The sequence below is a fragment of the Camelus ferus genome, chromosome 2 (assembly GCF_009834535.1).
Source record: "Camelus ferus isolate YT-003-E chromosome 2, BCGSAC_Cfer_1.0, whole genome shotgun sequence".
In the NCBI taxonomy this organism is placed as follows: Eukaryota; Metazoa; Chordata; class Mammalia; order Artiodactyla; family Camelidae; genus Camelus; species Camelus ferus.
The window spans coordinates 116,688,086-116,709,306 of NC_045697.1; the positions used below are offsets into that span (position 1 = coordinate 116,688,086).

The 21,221-nt window shown below is 38.5% G+C and overlaps 1 long non-coding RNA gene across 1 annotated transcript; it reads left to right on the plus strand.

The window, feature by feature from the left end:
- The first annotated feature begins 4,907 nt into the window (after nt 1-4,907).
- LOC116667216 lies at nt 4,908-20,945 on the plus strand. The gene is made up of 3 exons (XR_004324032.1): nt 4,908-4,918; nt 8,870-8,872; nt 20,827-20,945. It is a non-coding gene; the product is annotated as an uncharacterized LOC116667216 (long non-coding RNA).
- Nucleotides 20,946-21,221: the final 276 nt, after the last annotated feature.

A 21,221-nucleotide genomic window follows, 5' to 3' on the forward strand; every position in this document is an offset into this window, starting at 1 on the left:
AGCTCATATGACTTAATAAGAAAAAAACAAACAACCCAATCCAAAAATGGGCAGAAGACCTAAACAAGCAATTCTCCAAGGAAGAAATATAAATGATCAATAGGCACATGAAAAAATACTCAATATCACTAATTATCAGAAAAATGCAAATCAAAACTACCATGAAGTATCACTTCACACCAGTCAGAATGGCCATCATTCAAAAGTCCACAAATGACAAATGCTGGAGGGGCTGTGGAGGAAAGGGACCCCTCCCACACTGCTGGTGAGAATGCAGTTTGGTGCAGCCACTGTGGAAAACAGTATGGAGATTCCTCAAAAGGCTAGGAATAGACTTACCATATGACCCAGGAATCCTGCTCCTGGGTATATATCCAGAAGGAACCCTACTTCAAAAAGACACCTGCACCCCAACGTTCATAGCAGCACTATTTACAATAGCCAAGACATGGAAACAGCTTAAATGTCCATCGACAGATGACTGGATAAAGAAGAAGTGGTGTATTTATACAATGGAATACTATTCAGCCATAAAAAGACAACATAACACCATTCGCAGCAACATGGATGCTCCTGGAGAATGTCATTCTAAGTGAAGTAAGCCAGAAAGAGAAAGAAAAATACCGTATGAGATCGCTCATATATGGAATCTAAAAAAAAAACAAACCATAAATACAAAACAGAAACAGACTCATATACATAGAATACAAACTGTGGTTGCCGGGGGACGGGTGGTGGGAAGGAACTGGGATTTCAAAATGTAGAATAGATAAACAAGATTGTACTGTGTAGCACAGGGAAATATATACAGGATGTTGTGGTGGCTCACAGTGAAAGAGAATGTGACAATGAATGTATGTATGTTCATATATAACTGAAAAATTGTGCTCTACACTGGAATTTGACACAACGTTGTAAAATGACTATAACTCAATACAAAAAATGTTAAAAGAAAAATAAAAGCACTCTAGATCTACGCTAAGCCAAAAACCAAAAGGCGTCAGCTCTCACAAACACGTTGTTTACGGTGGGTGGCGGGGTGGTGATGCTGGTGGGGTGGGAACATTTGCAGTTGCAAGCAGGAAGACCAGGCAATTTCTCCTGGCAGCAACATCGGTGTTCCAGGTGGATTAATTGTCTTCAGCACCAGGTAGTGGTCCTCCACAGCACACATGGTCTGATGAGTTGCTGTTGGATGGTCAGTTTGGGTTGCAGCTGATTTTGTGACAGAGCAGGAGAAACAGACACAGAAATGAGAAATAAAGTGAGACACGTAGGTTGGGAGTAGAATTGGGCAGACCTCATTAATTTAAAAAAAATTTAAATTAATCGAAAACAAAACATGTGCACGGTTGATAATCAAAGAGTAGCTAACGGTTTATGATGAAAAGTTCTGTCACACTTCTTCCATTTTTCTACTTCTTCCTCCCCAGAGGAAGGTACTTCTCAACTGTTTCTTCCTGAAGTTTCAGCCTATATGATGTAGAATACACAAATCATTAATAGTTGACTTATTAATTTTAGACAGGATTTATTGACTTTTCTGCTATCATAGATAAAAGTTAGCTCACTTACATAATTTACTCAGTTTCCTTTTAACCTCATGCCAATATAGTTATTATTTTACTTTTGCTCCTCATGATCAATTTAAATAATGTTTTTTACTGAAGTATAGTTGATGTACCATATTGTATGTTACAGGTGTACAATGCAGTGATTCACAACTTTTAAAGGTTACACTCCATTTATGGTAATTATAAAATATTGGCTCTATTCCCTGTGTTGTACAATATACCCTTGTAGCTTATTTTATACTGAACAGTTTGTACCTCTTAATCCCTACCCCCATATTATCCCTTCCCGCTTTTCTCTCCTCATTGGTAGCCAATAATTTGTTCTCTATATCTGTGAGTCTGCTTCTTTTTAGTTACATTCACTACTTTGTTGTATTTTTTAGATTCCACACATAAGCAATATCAGGCAGTATTTGTCTTTCTCTGCCTGACTTATTTCACTTAGCATAATGCCCTCCAACTCTATCCATATTGCTGCACATGGCAAAATTTCATTCTTTTCATGGCTGAGTAGTATTCCATTCATGTGGATGGACACCTAGGTTGCTTCCACATGTTCTCAATTGTAAATAATATGGCTATGAACATTGGGATATAGATGTCTTTTCAAATTAGTGTTTTTGTTTTTTTGGGATATATACCCAGGAGTGGAATTGCTGGGTCAAATGGTAGCTCTCTTTTTAATTTTTTGAGGACCCTCCATACTGTTTTACACAGTGGTCACACCAGTTTACATTCCCACCAACCGTGCACGAGGGTTCCCCTTTCTCCACATCCTTGCCAACATTTGTTAGTTGTGTTCTTGTTGATGATAGCCATTCTGCCAGGTGTGAGGTGGTATCTCATTGTGGTTTTGATTTGCATTTCCTTGGCGATTAGTGATAATTTAGCATCTTTTCATGTGCCTGTTGGCCATCTGCATATCCTCTTTGGAAAAATGTCTATTCAGGTCTTCAGGCTATTTTTTAATCAGGTTCTTTGTTTTTTTATTTAATGTTGAGTTGTATGAGCTGTTTATAAATGTTAGATATTAACCCATACCATTTGCAAATATTTCTCCCATTCAGTAGTTGTCTGTTTGTCAATGGTTTCCTTTGCTGTACAAAAGCTTTTAAGCTTAATTAGGTCCCATTTGTTTATTTTTGCTTTTATTTCCTTTTCTTTATGAGACAGATCCAAAAATATTGCTGAAATTTATCTCAAAGAGTATTCCATCTATCTTTTAAATAACTAGTTAAATAATGTATTTTTAGTTCTTGTTGCATACTATATGCAATAAATTTTGACTCCCTACATTATAATGTGACTTTCCTTCACTTTTTCTTTCTCTCTTTCACCAAATTTCTGGCATTTCACTTTCACTTTAAATTGTTAAGGTTAATAAAATATAAATTTTATTTAGTAATCAGAAGTAATTCTTCTTTTATTTAGTGATTGATTCTGAAATTGGAAAATTAGCAAATCTATTTACTTTGTTATGACAATGTAACTACTTTTGCTCTGGCTACCATTATGCTATGATTATATTTCTTTTTTTAGGGATCTTTCTGTTTTTTTCCTGAAGATTTTACTTATGTTTCTAATTTGTTGCATTAACTGTTTTTATTACATTCGCAAGTTCTTAATAACTTCTCAAGAACAATATGAAGTCTGCAAATATTTTTCTGAGATAATGTCTTCCTGGAATTCTGTCTCTTCCAGCCACAAGGTTTATAGTGAGTTTATAACTACTTTATTCTTTTATAACAATTTTAAAGGGTTTTGATAAAGAGAGAAGATCAGTACTTATGGTTATGCCTCCATTTCAACCTTTGTTACTCTTTTACACTTACTGAAACAGGAAGATGCCTGCTAGGACTTAATTCTAACTTAATCTGTAAAAAAATTCAGTCTTTACAAATTATGTATAAATAAAACAGAACTCCTTTTATCATTTCCCATCCCCTATCCCGACCTGCTCTCCTTGAAAATGCAAATATTCTGAATAGGCTAAATCTTCATTCTCAAGAAGATCCCCTGGGCCTTGTTCACATCTTGTTTTCAGATTCTTGGGGAAATCTCATCTGACCCTAGTTTCAGTAACCATCCGTTTGCCGCCAAGTTCTGGATCAGTACCTCCAGCTGAGACCTTTCTCTGGATCTCCTTTCTTTCCTGGTGGCTGTATCCTGCGTGCTCTCACAAGCATCCGAACCTCAGTGGTCCAGAGCCCCTCCGTCTCTCCTGCTCAGTCTACTCCGCCTCCTGTGGGCGCCATCCTCTAGTCCCTCCAGCCAGGGATCCGGGAGTCACTCACGACTCCTTTGGTTTCTTCACTCCCTCGTTTCTCACCAGCCGTCCATTGCTGTCAAATCTATCCCATAAATATTTCTCAAATTCATTCTATTTCTTAATCCCCACTGCCACCGTTTGAGCTGATGCCCTCATGTGAATTACTCCAATCATCCCAACTAATCTCTCTGACTCTCCTTTACGTCTGCCCTGGACCCCTTCCCCTCCCTTGCTTTGACTGATTTCTGTTTATCTTTTAGACAGTTTTCTTTAGGAAGACAGGCAAGAAGCCATGTATGAGGTGAGATACTCCTGCTAAGTATTTCCCCATCACGTCTCCTGTCCGTAACGATATGTCACTTTGTAGTAGAATTTTCCTTTGATAGCTGGTTCTATTGAAAATGGTGTGTTTCCTACTCAATATTATGTTCCTGGTGCCTGGCACACCATCTGGGACACAGAAGAGGTGAAATACATATTTTGGGGTTTTGAATGAATAAATGAACGCGAGTATTCCATTGGAAGCTCTTTCTCTATTTTGATCTTTGTAGTGTCTGAATATTATATTAGGTTAATCATGTACCCAGAGTCAACTCTTGACCAACACATTTCTCAGTTGTTAAACAACCATTATCTTGAATTTTACCCACAAATGGAATTTTTTCTTTCCTTGCTTGCAAAAGCATTTCTCACTTTTGAGATTTGCTTCCTACGTTTCAGGGCTGTGAGTGTGTGTCATTTGTTGTTCTCTGGGGGCCTCCTGGTTTCTCAGGATGCTTTTGTAATAATTGAGTCATTAGATTTTTCATTAAGAGAAGTTTTCAATTAGAAATATGGTAAAGGGTTTTATCTACAAAGGCAAAGTGTAACTGAATGGAGATTAAACCCTTGGATATACACCTGACAAATCAGAATATAGTAAACTTCTGAGTGATTATCTTAACGGAGCATATTCTAAATATCTACCATGTAAATTCTAAAACTGGAGACTGCCTCAGCCATGAATTTAACACATGGAATGACAAATATGTGAGGGCATGATGGCTGTATTGTTAAAGGAACTTAATGTAGGAAGGTGATGAATGAATGATTTAGAAGTAGTAGAGATGGAACAGGGCAAAGATAAACCCTTTTTTTCCTGTTTCACTGGGTTAAAGAGGAACTGGAAAACGTGAACCTTCAACAAAGGGAGCAGCTGGGGATGTGCTGTGAAAAACCCTCATTTTCTTCCCTGTATTAGATCTCATGTTCATTAATTTATCCTTGAACTCCTCAGGCAGGTCTCTTTGAAGCTACCAGCAGCCACAAAGCAGTCGGTGTCAAGCCAGGAGCCCAAAGACATGTGTACATACTAATGTTTCCTACTTTGATAACTTTGGCGTGCTTTCTGAATCAGTCCTTTGGATATTTCCCTCTTGTTTACTTTGATAAAACTGGATGTTTTTAGATGTCTTTTCCCTCATCTCCTTAGGTGCTTTGAACACACAGGGACATGCTGTAGGACCCAAGAGGAATATACAAGTGATTTCTAGGTGATAAATATCAGAGTGTAGTCATTAAGTTTCGAAGATGTGTTTTATAACATAGATGAATAGATGGAGCACAAGGGATTTTTAGGGCAATAAAATTATTCTGTATAATATTGTAGTGGTGGCTACATGTCATTATGCATTTGTCAAAACCCATAGAATGTACAACATCAAGAGTGAGCCCTAATGTAAACTATGGACTTTGGTTGATAATAATGTGCCCATGTTGGTTCATCGATTGTACCAAATATGCCACACTGATGAGGGAGGCTGAGGGCAGGGGAGTATATATGTGTGGGTGGGGAGGGCTATGTGTGAACTCTCTGTATTTTCTGCTCAGTTCTGCTGTGAACCTGAAACTGCTCTTAAAAAATAAAGCCTATTGAAAAAAAAGAAAATTTACATGGTATACCTAGAGTTTAAAAAAATATGTTTTTATGGACACTATCTATAAAAGTGAACAACAGGTGACAATGAGTAAACTGCTTTTCGATAGAATACGGCAGAATATTAAGAAATAAGACACTAGGTAACAAACGTGGTTTATGTTATATGGGCATCTTGGTCTCTCTAGGAAGATATTTACAATGTGATGGGCTCACGGAAGCGTGCATGGTCATGATGCTGCCCAGAGGATCCTTTATGTGATGTTACGGTCTCGGGGAGGTCAACTCAATCCTGCAGCATGTGCTTGTTGGACCTGGACCTGAGATGCTGGGTTCTTCTCACTGGAAAAGGCTTCCTGTTTCTCCTTCCAGTGCTTCCACTGCAATACTTATGCTCCTAGGGTCACAGAGCTAACTGACAAAAATGATCTCTTGAAGTCACACAATTGACATCAATCCAGAGGGACTGTGAATAAAATATGTGTTAGCAGGCTACTTTCACGGCGGGCTCATCAGCCTGGGAGGTAGGTCATTTATGAGAAGGTTTTAGAGTTCACATCCCATCTCGCATGTTGGTACAGATAATTAACATGGTTTTCCTGCTCAAGGAAGTCATCTAAACCTGTTTTTTTCTGCTGTAGAACTGAGAAAGCTACAAAAAGTTATCCTTTAACACAGCGTATAAGGGAAAATATGCTACATTCTGCTTCTCTGCAGAACCAATTAAGGAGGGGAGAGAAAGAGACAGAGAGATGTCTATGCATGAAGAGTTTTATTGTAAGGTATTGGCTCACATGATTGCAGAGGCCAAGAAGTCACATGATTTGCCATCTGCAAGGCAGCGACCCAGGAGAGCTGCTGGTGCAGTTTAAAGGCCTGAGAACCAGAGGGCCAGTGGTGTAGACTCCAGTCTGAGTTAGAAAGCTTGAGAATCAGGCGTGCCCAGGACAGGCCTCAGTCAATGTTCCAACTCAGTCCATCAGGCTGAGAGCAAATTCAACTTTCCTCTGCCTTTCTGTTCTCTTCAGGGTTGGGGATGCCTTCCCACATTGGTGAGGACCATCCCTTTCACTCATTTCACCGATTTGAATGCTAATCTCTTCTGGAAACACCTTCACAGACACACGCAGAAATAATGTTTAACCAGCGTCCTGGGCATCCCTTCACCCAGTCGAGTCGACACACAACATTAACCATCCCAACTACCCAATGCACCGCGCTCCTTCTCTTTAGAACTTGACCTCAGTTCCATGTTGCTGTTCAGCCAGACACTAAGTCACGTGGCATAGTTAGCTTTTCATAGCTTTCCCAACCGAGCGTGTGGAGCCTCTTGTCCTGGAGCAGATCTATGTCTGCTTTGCACTCTCTCTCCCTTCCTAATCAGGATAATGCCACCTGCCTTACCCTGTTCCATGAATCCGGCCTATGGTCTCTTAGGCAAGGTCCTTTGGTCATTCCTAAGGAAACTACCAAATTGCTAGACCAACATTGCAGATGCTGCAGAAATATAGGTTATGTTTGCATGGTTAATTGCCTGAACATAAATTACATTTGCTCAGTTAAGAGTCTGGCCAGCAGACTGGGAGGTTGCCCCAGGAGCAGTTCAGTGGGCCCCTCCCAGGCAACCCACAAATGCCCTGGGCAGTCAGGTCCTCAGAGAACCAGAGGAGACCTTGTAAGAAACAAACAGAATGCATCTAAATATCAGGTTATTCATATTCTTCTTTCAGCTAACATTTGTTCAGCAGGTACCCTGTGCCAGACACCAGAACAAAGGGTTTTCCATGTAACTATAATTACAGGGACAGTATTATTTTTCAGAGAAGAAGGTTGGACTTAGAGAATTAAGCAACTTGCTCAAAGTCACAGAACTTAACTGGCACTCAGCAGTTGGGATTTGAAACTAAGTCTGGTCTGGATTTACAGTGCGTGCTGTTGACAAGGGAGGTGTTCTTTGTTACCACCACGTTTGAGAGATGGTGGCGATGCTGTCAGAGAGCAAATTATCTCAGCAGATTGCCCTGAGGATGGTCAGTAGCTGCCTTTAAAAACTCAGTCTCCTTCCCCAGCTTGCTCTGTGGCGTTTATTTAACTCTGTCTCATCTTCTTAGGCATGTTTCCTGTAAATGTTTCCAGTTTTAGGTCAACTGTCCTTGCTCTGTGTTTCCTTCAAAGGTTGTAACGCTAGCTTGCTCTGAGGGAGTGATTTTTGCCTTAACATCCCTGCTACATAAGAATAAAGGGACATCTGAGATTTCCTTACGTAATTACTGCATAACCTGCCCTGGCCCTCGCCCCCCAAAAGGATGTAAACCAACGTGATCCTGGTTATTATTCCCAGGGGGGTTTGAGGGTTGATATGTTCATGTGTGTGTGCGTGCATACACTTTGGGAGAGCAAAGATAAAACATGATAAATCTTTGTTAACCTTAAGATCTCTTCATTTTCTGTAGTAATTGCACAAGAATGACATGTGAAAGTAATTACGGAAGGTCACCCTGAGGAGTGCACCAGTTAAAATGCTTCGGGTTGATTTTATTCATTAGAAGACTGAGTATGGGGGGAAAATTGGGTTTTTGTAAAAGTTATTTCCAAATGGAGTCAAATAAATCTATTTAAAATCACTAGGTTAGGCATCCTTCTATTTCAATGAAGTGATTCTCTGAAAAATACACATCTCACTTTGTTGACAAAGATCTCTAATGTATTTTATTTGGCCTTTTCTACCCACTCCACTCAGTGAATTGGTTTTTACCCAAATGTTTTATACATGTTGTCTTATTTGACCATCTGTTGTCTTTGAAACACTGTTTTGCTCTGAGTTTTATTTATTTATAATTTTAAAGTAGTTTCTCAGTGAGTTTTCCATTTAATTATTTTTAGAGATATTCATGTTAATATGAGAATAAAGGCAATTTATTGCCTTTTAGAGGATCACCATGACCATACTTGGTAAATATGCCTGATTCCTGGCTTGTGTATGTGTTTCATGTATGGCTGTCAGTCCTGGATGATGGACTGCAGTGAAGATGGGTCAGGACAAAACGACACAGTACGCAGAGAGCTTGTGGATGAGACACAGAGAGAAAGACATGAGGTTACAAGCTGGAGAAAGTGAAGTCAGTTACACAGAATATGAGAAAAGAGAGTACCATAAATTCAGAGGATGAAACTGACATCAGGGTCAAGGGATGGTGACAAAGTCAAAGGAGTCATGGGAAATTCTGTTGGAAGAGTTGGAAGGGAAATCTGGAGGTGGTGGTATATTAGGACAAGAGTCCAGGAAATAAGATTTAACTGAACAGGAATACAGAGACTAGAAAGTCTCAGAGTCTAATAACATTTGGTGGGTCCATACATGTGTCTTATATGAATATAACTCCTCATCTCTGGAAGCTGGGTGGCACTTCCCAGTCTAGAGAAAGGCATGGCATTGAAGTTTGGGGTAAATTTCAGAAGGGGAAAGCTAGATAATCCAGAGTATTGCCTTCTTGACTGGCATATTTTGAGGAATAATGATACAATATTGGTAATTGGTAGGACTCACTTGAGAATTACGGCATAAAATCAATATCGCATACCAGTCTTTTTCGTGCCAGATACCAGCTAAACTGTCTATGATCAGGAGTTTCAGCTATCAATATTTGCCCATCTTTTCAATGGTAATATTGAGTTTTGTTTTTCGATAATCTTAAAATTTATCTCTGCAGTAAATAAAAAGGAAACCATGAAATTACTGTAGAAATTCCAGTTTGAGGCTAGTATTCTCATGAAAATAAGCAGTCCATTTTCCGTATACAACCCACTCCTAGTCAACACATATCACCCCTGTGTCAGAAAACTCCAGTTCTGATGGCAAGATAGGAGTTACCAACCACTTGACAAGGTCAGCAATATGATTCACGGATGCAAAACAGGCAATTTTTGGAAAGACCAGGTGCTGGTTTATGCAACTGGTCTGTTGACAGACCCAGCAGATGGCTCAGAAAGGCAGGCTTAGGAACACTCCATGTGGATCTTTCCATAAACATGAATCGTTCTTGAAAAATTCGTTCAGTTTTATTGGATGTGGAACTCTTCTTCCCATCAGGGATGAACATTTCCCTTCACCAATGTCAAAATACTAAATTTCACCATTAATTTTGGAAATCTCAAAGAGCAGAGCTTTAAAAGAGGTACAAGTGTTTACTTTTTAAAAAGAGATAGCTGAAACTCCATCAGGGGTCTTAAATGATAATTTGTATAAACCAGGATGTTTTCATGGACCAAGAGGTCATAGTGAAAACCACTGGGATTCTGTGATACTGAGATAATGCCAGCATTATAATACTAAATTAGTAAACTTGCACTTTATTTCTCCCTCTCCCAGTGATTGAATTTACTGGATAACCTTAAATGAATTGTTTAATATCTTTGTTCCTCCATTCTTCCTTTTGAAAATGTAAATTAAATTGACACACAGTACAAAAAAGTTTATGTCTAATCCCTGGATGGTTAGGTGTTTTGTATAAACTAATGGCACTGTTTCTCTTCCAATGAATCCATAAGCCAAGATTTTATAAGAATCAGACATGAAAATGGTAAACCCTGTTTACTCCTTTTCTGAAAATGATACATGACAGATTAATGCAGTTCACTAACCATTACCTTTTTCCCCCCAATACAAAAATTTTCTTGAATTACTACAAGAATTACTACAGAATTACTACTTCTCTTTTCAAATTATTTTCATGAATCATTTGAATTTGCTCATTGTGTTTTTATTCTGAATAAATCATGTGTTTTTAAATAGGTCCTTCCCCTCAATACTTCATAAGCACATTTTGTCTTTTAGATTGAGTCTGTGGTCCTTTAGAGTAATGATTTGGCTCTGAGACCCCACTCTAAAATTTAAACTAAGAGTATAATAGTTCTCAAAAGCCATCTTGAATAAAATTAATGGTAAAGTATTTTATGGAATTTTCCTCAATTTACCATTAAAATACTAATTCAGGTTCTCTTGCTAATTTAAGGACAAGGAGATATCAGTAGAAAAATGAGCACACTTATTACTAAGAATGACATCTAAGTAAAACCATTGATTGATTGGGTTATTTTATTATTCTGTAATGAGATTCTTGATTCTAATTACATATAACTTAAAAATTATTTAATCAATTTGTTTTATGTGAAGTTGGACATCAAATTTTGCTGCTTAGTGGGAATTTAAAATTTGAGGCATAGATCTTTCCTCTGGATAGTCTGATCTAATTATTCTGGATGTGGCTTTGATCTTGGGAGTTTTAAGAGCTCACAAGGTGACTCTAATGTGCCGCCCTTGGTCTATAGACAGGACATGACTGGGAATCCAAAGGCATCACCTCCTGACACCACAGCCTACAAATTTCAGGACAAGTCAAGAGCAACTTAACTCAGATGGGGATTGAGAGTGGTGCTAATACCAAAGTGTTGGTCACTCTCTCACGTGTGAGGATGACCAAAAGGGGGAACTGTTAAATTAATTAACCTAGGAGGCCAGAGACTGATGATGCTCTAATGCCATGGTGGCTGACACGAACAACCCCAAATCTGAGCTTATGGCTCCTCAAGGTTACAAAACTGAAACCTGAAGTCAATCAACCACAAAGAGCCACCTGCACTGTAAGCTCTAGCCCATCAGTAATTTGCATTCTGTGCTTTAACCTTTTCCCTGTAAAAGTTCTCCCCTTACTCCTCTTGGTGGGTCTTTCCGAACCAGTTTGGCCCTGCTCACTTAGAATTGTTTTTCCTCAAATAAACTCTTAAAATAAAATGTAAAAAAAGACATCAGCTCCAAAGATAACCTTCATTAAGTAGGATACGTTGTCTGAGGATAAAGTACAGGACAGTGGGTAGACGTTACACTTAACAGCACCACCTCCAGCTAAGATGAATCTTCAGTATGGTAGATTGTGTTTTATTCTTCTCATCTAGAAGACTCGGCCTTGTAAAGTATGGCCTTAGGTCAGCCGTGACGAAATCATTCTGGGCTTCTGGAGGTCTTGTCTAATTCTCTACTGTATACCTTTTCTGTGATATTTTAATGGTGGGTAGAAACCCATCCCTGAATAACAGGAATAAACCTTTGACTTTTTCTAATCACCTCTTCCAGCAACAGTATCACAGCTGAGCAGGAGAATAAAATCATTTCCTAAGACTCCAGTGGGATTTCTCTTTAGAAATCTTTGAGGACAATTTTTCTTTAAATAGAATGAAAAACTTTGCTTTTTTTCCTCATAAATACTGAATATACAAGGGATGGAGAGACTTTTGTGCCGGAGAGATTTTTGAAAAATTTCTGGAGAAAGCTGAGTGAATTTCTTATGGGTATAATTATTCAGAAAATATACCAGATTCCTTCCTAGCCAATGACAAGTTAAACTAAGAGCTGCTACTCTAGGAAATGAAAATAGGAAAGGTGGCATAAATCAGTGTTTCCACAATTACAAATGTCATTTAGGTGTTCTACCCTGTGTTCATCTGGGTGACTGACTGTTCTCTCAGCTCCCAGCCTCCTGAGTGTAGCTGAGATGATCACTGCTGGTTCCCAGTTTGAAGATACTTAAGTTTAGAGTGAAACGCAACTGACGTTAGCTCTGAAGGCAATGATGACACTTTTCTTTTTTTTTTAAAAGATTTAGTTTTTTTTCTAAAACACCTTTATTGTGGCATAATTCCCATGCAGTAAACTACACATATTTCAGATGTACAATTTGATGAATTTTGATAGATATATATACACTCATGAAACCACCACCTCAATCAAGATAGCTAACATTTCCATCACTCCCCAAGAGGTGCACTTTTGACTGCAGAATTTACCTCTAAATTGCTTTAGTCTCAGAGAGGCTCTGCAGCCTTGCCTGTCCCTTCCACTGTCCCTTGAACTATCCTGGCCCTGAACTATATGACCTTTCACATACTGGCTCCTACCTGCATCTCCATTTGCTCTCCAAATGCACAGTTCCTCTGCCATATTGTACTATTTACTGTCACCCCAGCAAGTCTGTATTCTGGCACCATTTGAGGGAGTCCAGGCATGGTCTGGGCCTTCTCATCTGAGGCAAAATGGAAAACAACACAAGGGCATAATAAAATGATGAACAAAGAGCGTGAAAAGAATTTTTTCAATAAAGAAATACGAAAAACCAAACATAGAAAACTGTAAGATACCTAGGTAATCAAGTGATGCTAATTATAATAAAATATCTATTTCAGCTATCCAGTTGATTCAAAATCTTAAAACATCTTAGGATTGGTGGTGTGTGATTGTTTTAATGCTACCTGGGTTTGGTTTTCAGCAGGCATGGTGAGACGCAGTCACAGAAGCGACTGTCAGGGAGGAAGTTTCTCTTACACGCATAATTCCCTATGAACGGGGGGCTAAGGCAAGATGGGCAGGCAGAGAGGGAGAGGAACTGGGGGGTGGGAGCCTTTCTTGTGGCTTCTGTGGGAAGGACCGGACACGGTAGGCAAGCTGAGAAGGAATGGATCATCTGAATGACTTCTGTGGGCTCTGGACTGTTGAGGGGGCTCCAAGTGGTCCAGTAACTGGCCTTGGGGTGACTAGGGTGGGGCTTCGTGTTCCCAGACAGTGAGACCCTGATAAAATGAGGCAGATGGGGGTATGACTCAATCGGTTAGTTTTCATATCAAAGGCATGCTGCCAGGTAAGCCCTTTACTGTCTCTAAGAATTGGCAGACCTGGAACTAGTGTCTCCTCCCATCAGCAAGGCCCCAGATGCCAGGACATCAAAAATACAGAGAAAAAGAAAATAGAGCTGATATGATGATCACAGACAGTCTCAGATCCACACCGTGAAAAGATTTCTGTCTCGAATCTTCTCTGTAGAGAGAAAAAAAGAACTGGGGTTGCTCAGAGAGTCTTGCAAGAAAAGACGTTGGAAGACTTTCATTATCAACAGGAAAACAGATACTTACATTGTGGTAGACTCATACAATGGGGTACGAATCAGCAACAAAAAGGAACAGGCTACTGATGTATGTATGTAACCACATGAGGAAATCCCAAAAATCTGCTGTTCAGCAGAAGCCAAACAAAAAAGGGTGCCCATTGCTTGAAAGTGACCTGTCAGTTCTGCCCATAGTCCACTGGTCAAAGCAACAGTGTCTCCACCTATGTTCAACAGGGCAGGGGATGGATAAACATCCCATAGGAGGACAACTGAAAAATCTGAAAACTAATACAGTTTATCACACTTAGATGATGGTATGGGAGCAATCTCCCTATTATAGAAATTATCACTGTGTGTTTTGAATTGCTATTTTGGGGCCAGATTTTATCTTTTGACTAGGTTTTGGCAATGTAGACTAAAAATACAGTTTTTTTGTTCTTGGTCCTATAATTAAGTGGAATCAATACTCAGTGCCAATCCTTTTGCAGTAATTTTTCCATTCATTCCTTGTTTGGCTGAAGTTTATCTTCCAGCAGTTTCTTAAGCAAAGATTAATGCAAAGTTTATTCTCTGGATTTTAAAATATTTCAAAGTATTTTTCAGTTGCCTTTATGCTTGAGTGACAGTTTGGCTGGGTATAAAATTCTTGGGTTGTACTTTCTTTCCTTGAGGGCTTTGTGGGTGTTATTCTAATGTCTTCCAGCAACGAATGTTTTTTTAGAGAAGTCAGAGCTGGTAAGAATCATTACTGTACAGGTTACTTGATCATTTTCTTAGATACCTTTCTCTAATTCTGTTTTATTACAGTTGTAAAATGCAGCTAACAGTAGTGCCTATCTCAGTGTTATGAGGATTAAATGAAGTACTACATGCAAAACGTAAATGTGAATGATTATTATCATAATTTATTAATATGGGTCCATTTTCTTGTGGAAATGTTCTTTTCAATATGTGATTTAATTCTTTTATTTTATTTTACACTTCCTTAATTTATATCTTTTTTTTTTTTCTTTTCTGGTCCTTTGACTTTCTTCTTTGGTAACATTAGATATGCAAATATTGGATCTCCTTCACCTTTCTTCCTCAACCACTATTTCCTTGATAACATTTTAAAATCTTCATTTCTTTATTTTACTCAGTTTTGTAAAACTGTGCTCTTAAATGTTTCTGGTTTTTGTTGCACTGCTTCTACTTGGATTCTCCTTTTTGTGATGGATCTTTTTCTTGTCCTTCTTTCTTGAGTCAGTCTAGTGTATTTTCCATCTTCTATTGTTGTTTTGCATGACTTCTCTGAACTCTAGTACATCTGGTTTGTGTTTTTGTTTTAGAACAGCACTTCCTTCATGATGTTTTTCATATGTCGCACGTGATATTTGGCTGCAGTTTCCATTTGCTCCATGTTGTTATTTCTGCAGTAATTAGTCTACACACCTTTTATTTATTCTCCTTGCTGCTTTCCTCCTTAAAAAATAGATCTTATGTAGCTTTCTTTTTTGTTATTTTTTGGTTTTGTATGAGGTGAACTGTTCCTGGATAATCTTTTTTTGCAGGAGAGTTTAAGAGAGGAGAGTGCTGTGATCTGGGCTAACAAGAATTCTACTTAAGACATGGGGCTGTATACATTCTTTTAGCTTTTCTTCCTCTCCAGTCAATTAAAAATGGCACTATAGTGTGTTTTTAATTTTCATCTTTGTCTCCCACTCAGATGGTTGCCAAAATATAGCTTCTCCACGTCTTTCCTAAATTATCTACAGCCGCTCAGATATTCTAGACCTGATGCCAAGTGGGATCCAGAGAGCCTTCCACGATTAGCCTACACACCTCATTTATCTTATGAAATAGTTCCCAAAAATATCTCAGGACATGACACTCACTGCAGAAAAGCATGTCCAGGTGGCATTTTTGAGCTTTTCAGCTGGACTGTCCTCTCTTCCTATCTTCCTGTTCTTCTGTCTGACCTTCATGATTTTTTGTAAGCTTCCTTTTGTTTTCTGATTTTGAGGTTCAGATTTCTCTAGTCTAATCAAAAATAGATTTATATTTCTGTTTCTCCTATTGTTTCTGGAAGGAGCAATGCTGAATTTATTTCATTATGATTAAATTCCTCTAGGCTAATATTTTTATATCTCCATCCATCAAGGTGCCTACTGGAACAAAATGTAAGACTCTTGGTCTGCCCAGGTTGGGCAGTAGTGCATTTTTAAGTAGCAGATTTCATTTTTTCTCATTATATGTCTGCACATATTCAAATCACTATCTATGTGTCTCTTTATTTAGGAAATAAACTGGGAGGGAAAATTCTAAAATATTGATTGTGATGGTCTATGCAAGGAAGGAACCGATGAAGTCCAAAGTCTTGTAGGTTTACCAGATTCTAAGAAATTTCTAACTGTTTAGCAGGTTGCAAATGCCAAAGTGAGAAAGACATACATATGAAAGTCCTAGTGTTACACTGTTGGTGGGGATGTAGTTTGGTGCAGCCATTATGGAAAACAGTATGGATATTCCTCAAAAGACTAAACATAGACTTGCCATATGATCCAGCAATCCCAGTCCTGGGTATATATCCAGAGGGAATGCTAACTCTAAAAGATACATGCACCCCAGTGTTCATAGCAGCCCTATTTACAATAGCCAAGACATGGAAGCAATCTATATGTCCATTGACAGATGATGGGATAAAGAAATTGTGGTATATTTATACAATGGAATACTGCTCAGCCATAAAATAGAATAAAATAATGCTATTTTCAGCAACATGAATGGACCTGGAGATTATCATACTAAGTGAAGTAAGTCAGACAGAGAAAGACAAATACCATATGGTATCACGTATATGTGGAATCTAAAAAAAAAGGACACAATGAACTTTTTTACAAAACAAAAAGAGACTCACAGACAGAAAACAAACTTACGGTTACCAGTGGGGAAAGGAGGTGGGAAGGGATAAATTGGGAATTCGAGACTTGCAGACACACACTACTGTATATAAAATAGATAAACAACAAAGCTCTACTGTGTAGCACAGGGCACTATATTCAATATCTTGTAGTAAACTGTAATGAAAAAGAATATGAGAAGGAATATATGTATGCATATGTATGACTGAAACGCCATGCTGTACATCAGAAATTGACACAGCATTGTAAACTGACTCTGCTTCAGTAAAAATACATACATACATACATACATACATAAATACATACGTACACATACACATACATACATAAATAAAAACAAAATCCAAGTGTGGAGCTGAGTCCAAGGATAGGCAAATCAGGGATGAATTAGTGGTTGGTGTGGGAGGAGAGATGAGGTCAAGAAGCCCTGTTTATCTTTAAACTTGCATTTCTGAGCCATGTGGGAACACTGTGTGTGGGTGTTTTGGTCTGACCTGAAGGCCATTGTGTCAGGAAGAAACAAGAATGCCTTAGAGCACGTTCGTTCCTCCATGCCATATGCATCCTGTCAGCCTGGAAATTTCTTACTTATTCTTTAAGGTATAGTTTGAGGATGAGCAGTAGCTTTCCAGGCTCCTGCCGTCTCCCCACTCCACTTGGGTTTCTCCTTACCTCTCTTTTTGCTTCCCTTGGCTGTTTAAGCATGTCTCAGTTTTAGCCCTTAGAAGATGCATTTAAATTATTACTTGTTTGTCTGTTTCCTCTTTGCGATTATGAATTCTTTGAAGGTGAGGATTTAATCTTACAATTTCCAGTTCCTAGCTTGCAACTTGAGATACATTGGATTCTTCTGGAAACTTCATAGCTTTCATGGAATCCTGTTTTTTTTTTTTTTTTTTTTTTTTTTAGTAGTATTAGATGTCTTGGCATGATGGGTGCTTAGGAGTTCGATAATGGCTAGTTCAAAAGTCTTAAAATTTGTATATATATATTTTTTATTGAACTAGAGTCAGTTTACAATGCTGTGTCAGTTTCTGGTGTACAGCATAATGCTTCAGTCATAAATGAACATACATATCTTTGTTTTCATATTTTCACCATAAGTTACTATAAGATACTGAATAGAGTTCCCTGTGCTGTACAGTGTAACCCTGTTCTTTATTTGATATATAGTGGTCAGTATCTGCAAATCTCGAACTCTCAATTTATCCCTTCGCACCTCCTTCCCCCTCCAGTAACCATAAGTTTGTTTTCTATGTCTGTGAGTCTGTTTCTATTTTATAAATAAGTTCATTTGTCTTTTCTTAAGATTCCACATATAAGTGATATTTGTCTTTCTCTGTCTGATTTACTTCACTTAGAATAATGATCTCCAGGGTCATCTGTGTTGCTGTAAATGGCATTATTTCATTCTTTTTTTTTTTTTTTTTACAGCTGAGTAGTATTCCATTGTATAAATACACCACAACTTCTTTATCCAGTCATCTGTTGATGGACATTTAGGCTGCTTCCATGTCTTGGCTGTTGTAAATAGTGCTGCTGTGAACATTGGGGTGCATGTGTCTTTTTGAATTAAGGTTCCCTCTGGATATATGTCCAGGAGTGCGACTGTTGGATCATATTGTTTAAAATTGGTATTGATATTTAAAATATGTCTACACTTACAGTTTCTATGATTTAAATGCCTACAAATTTTTAATATAATTACAAATATTTTAGTTATAAAAGCAGGATTCATTCATTGCAAACCTCCTTGACCATTCTGTGGAAACAATTCTAATGTTCAGGAAAGTTGTAGAGAATAACATCACAGTGTGCAAAACTTTCATTGCTCACCCTTCATGAATTTTCCAGTGAATCTGAGGAACTTTGGTTCTACTCTACCTGACTAAAATCCACTTCCTCAGGCCATGCTTAGTTCAACAGACCCACTGCAGAGCAATTCTGAGAGTTATTTTCCAATGTTCTGATGATCTGTGATCTGAATATACTAGTATATTCAGCAAAGGTGGAAAGTGTGATTTGCTGTTACTATAATAAATAACATTTATCGAATGCTTAGTATTGCCAGGTGCTGTGCTAAATAATTTACACAAATTGCTGACTTTGCTTCCCCATTTGATTGGTGAGAGAACTAAAATTTGGGGAGGTTAAACAACATGTCTAACCCCGCACCACGAGCAAGTGACCCATCAGTGTCTCCCCAAAGCCTGCATTTTCAGCCACTACGCTGTTCTGGCTCTGTGAGGATAAATGAAAAATAGTTACTGAATTTGACTCAGACAGATAAAAAAAATTGTCCTTTAATGCTTCTGGTTTTGCTGATGCAGACTCAAAGTCAGGTCTAGAGAAACTCAGAGGTTTCTTGGCAAATGATACAACTTGACAGAATTTTCCAATTACTATGCAGAGCATCATGGAGCCAGTCTCAAACTCTGCCAACCTGTGTGCTTGAAACCCCAATTCCTTGTGAAATGGCCGAGGATGTTTTAAAATTGGAAAAAGCTTCAGAAGTCTGGCCTTCCACGACCTCTTCTGCCTCAATCAGAATGATGGTGCGAGGCTGGGGAGAGCAGAAAGGTGGAGCCCATCTCGTAGCAACAAGGTTCCGTTGCTGGGCACAGTTGTGTGTGTGTGTGTTTGTGAGTGTGTGTATGTGCCAAATCTCTGATTCTAATTAAAAAAAAAACAATCAAAGATGTTTTGTTTACAACTGAAAAGCAAGGCACAAATTTAACATGAACATTTTTATCTCTTTTGTTTTGCCGACGCCAGTAAATAGAGACTTTCAGAATTAGAAGTGGCTCAGGTCTTTATGGGAAGGGATATTGGTTTACAGATTTATATTTGTAATACAAAGTTGAAAACTGTTCCTAATGACCAAGGTGTTTTTTTTTTTAATACCTGGAAACAAAATCTAGGACATTCAAACACTCACCCCCAAATTAATTTGGACACATAGATATGGTCTTTTGGATTTTTATACATTAAATCTGAAATGTAATTTGTGGATATAAGGCCAAGGTGAGAAACTAATCTGACAAATAAAATGGATGGATTTTTAAAAAATATAGCATAACTTTTCTTAAAAACAAGATAGACCGACCCGTGGGCTGTGGTGAGTGACTCTCTATATTGCTTCTCCTTCTTTCTACTCTATAAATGTGTGTTATGCCTAAACAGAAAAGAAAGGGAGAGAAAGTGGAGGGACGGGAGGAGCAGGGCATGGGCTACTGTAGCCTGTGTTGCCTTCAGATCCACACAGCACCTCGGGTGTGCGGTAAGCAGCTGTGAGAAAGACAGGTGAGTTCTCACCTCCCAGCAGTCAGCTCCCCGGGGCAGAGAATAACTAGCAACTCCACGGCTGGCAGCCAGGTGGGCACTTGATGGCAAAGAAAGACCACACAGTGAACGAGATAGTATAAAGCCTAGCATAAAATTAGGCCAGAATGTATTTCCACACCTCAGCCTGTGCGATAAACTGGAGTACCCATTTATAGGAGGATTATTAAGGTCTGTATCAGATCTGCTGTCGTAACTGAATTTTGCTCCGGGATCTACAGAATATGACTAGATTGTTTTTCCAAGCCAAGTACGCCTACTGACTGTAATGAATGTTCTTTCTGTACTCAGACCCTTGGGAGCTTGAATAGACATTTTCCCAAAGAAGACATATAAATGAACAACAAGTACAGGACAAGTTGATTAACATCACTAATCACCAGGGAAATGCAAATCAAAACCACAGTGAGATGTCTCACACACACGTTGGGATGGTGATTATCAAAGACAAGAGATAACAGATGCTGGTGAGGATGGGAACAGGGAACCCTCGTGCACTGTTGGTGGGAATGTAAACAGGTGCAGCTACCATGGAAAATAGTATGGAAGTTCCTCAGGAAATTAAAAATAAAACTAGCAAATGATCAGCAATCCCACTTCTGGGTATCTACCCAAAGGAGGTGAAGTCACTGTTTTGAAGAGGTATCTGTACTCCCACTTTCATTGCAGCGTTGTTCACAGTAGCCAAGATACGGAAACAACCTAATTTGTATCCATTAATGGATGAATGGATCATGAGAATGTGATACATGCTATCTATCCGTCTCTCTCTCTATCTCCCTATCTCCCTGTCTATCATCTATCTGTCTGTCTGTCTATCTATCTATCTATCTATCTATCTATCTATCTACTTACCTACCTACCTACCTATCTAAATTCAGCATTAAAAAAGAGGGGAATCCTGAAATTTGCAACAACATGAATGAGTCTGGAGGGCATTAAGCTAAATGAAATATGCCAGGCAGAGAAAGACAAATACTGCATGGTATCACCTATATGTGGAATCTAAAACAAAGTCAAATCATAGAAACAGAGTAGAAAATTGGTTGCCAGGTGCTGGAGTGTGGAGGAAATAGAAAGAGGTCGGTACCAGGGTACACACGTTCAGTTACAAGATGAATAAGGCCTGAGGATCTGGTGTATAGCATGGTGACTACAGTTGATACCACTGTATTGTAAAACTGAAATTTGGTAAGAGAGTAAAGCTCAAATGTTCTCACAAAAAAAGGGTAAATAGGTGAGGTGATGAGTGTGTTAATCGTCTCACAACGTATATATATATCAAAT